The following is a 1733-nucleotide window of genomic DNA, read 5'->3' as shown; positions in this document are numbered from 1 at the left end:
TTAAATGTCGCTTGTGTTCTTCTTTACTCTTGGAATAAACAAGGATGTCATCAATAAACACAATCACAAATTGATCCAAGAATGGTTTAAAAACGCGATTCATCAAATCCATAAAAGCTGCTGGGGCATTAGTAAGCCCGAAAGACATAACCAGGAACTCATAATGTCCATAACGCGTGCGAAAAGTTGTCTTCGTTATGTCGTCTCTCTTTTTCTTCAACTGGTGATACCCCGACCACAAATCAATCTTAGAAAAACATTGAGCTCCTTGAAGTTGGTCAAACAACTCATCAATGAGGGGTAACGGATATTTATTCTTCACAATTACTTTATTCAACTGTCGGTAGTCTACACATAGCCGCATGGATCCATCTTTCTTCTTTACAAATAAGACGGGTGCTCCCCAAGGAGAAGAACTTGGACGAATGAAACCCTTATCAAGAAGATCTTGAAGTTGTTCCCTTAACTCTTTAAGTTCTGCTAGTGCCATACGATAAGGAGGTATGGATATAGGATGAGTGTTTGGAACTAAGTCTATAGAGAATTCAATCTCCCTATCAGGGGGTAACCCAGGAAGTTCTTCAGGAAAAACATCTGGAAATTCACATACTATTGGAATTTTTTCCAATTCCTCTTCAGCCACTTGTGTGTCCCTTACCACGGCTAAGTACGCTTGACAACCTCTTCTCATTAACTTGCTAGCTACCAAGGCTGAGATTTGGTTATGTGGTACCCAACCACATCCTCCTTGAAACGAGAAGACTGGTTGTCCTGGTATCTCAAATTTCACCACTTTGTTATGACAATCCAAAGTGGCATGATGCAAAGCCAACCAATCCATACCCAAAATCACATCGAAATCTATCAAGTCAATAACTACTAAATCTACCGGCAACATCTTGTCATCAATAATTACATCACAAGAACAATACACCGACTTAGCAAGCAAATTTTCACCAACAGGTGTAGCTACAACTAAAGGCTCTTCTAAAGAAGATGAACATTTACCAAGTTGAGTAGCAAACCACGACGATACAAAAGAATGTGTAGCTCCAGGATCAAACAAAATATGAGAATCTCTAGAACATATAGAAAGTATACTTGTAACTACTGCATTGGATGTCTGAGCATCCTGGCGAGTCAAAGCAAACACTCGAGCCTGACCTCTTCCTGCTGGTATCTGACCTCTACCACCAAATCCTCTACCTCACTGCTGGAATGTTCTTGAACCTCTGACATAAGAATTTCCACTCTGACGCACAGATGCAGAATGAGTTTGAGAAGATGCCAAAGTTGTTGGTGATGATGCATAACTAGAGGATGGGTGTGTCGTATCTACAGGACAATCCCTCATAATGTGACCTATTTGGCAACATTGGTAGCACACCTTAACATTACCATCTCTAGAACAATTTCCGAAGTGAAACCTACCACAAGTAGAACATTGTGTAGCTGAAACACCAGAATGTCTCTGAGGGAAAATGGATTGTGATGCTGCTCCAGAATCTGATCTACAAATCTGCACTGTCCTAGAAGATTGTCCACTATGACCACCCCTTTGAGACATGAGTCATTGTTGCCCCTGATAACCAAACATAGATCCACCACCGCGGTTTGAATAGTTACTGTAAGATCCTTCAATCCTTTGCTTCTTATGTGAATCTTGTCTATTGCCTCCTTTTTCCTTCTGTCGTTGCTCAATCAAAAGAGCCAAACTCAAAACCTCAGCAAAA

Source organism: Cicer arietinum, chromosome 1 (assembly GCF_000331145.2).
Source record: "Cicer arietinum cultivar CDC Frontier isolate Library 1 chromosome 1, Cicar.CDCFrontier_v2.0, whole genome shotgun sequence".
NCBI classification, from domain to species: domain Eukaryota; kingdom Viridiplantae; phylum Streptophyta; class Magnoliopsida; order Fabales; family Fabaceae; genus Cicer; species Cicer arietinum.
This window is presented reverse-complemented; position numbering follows the sequence as displayed.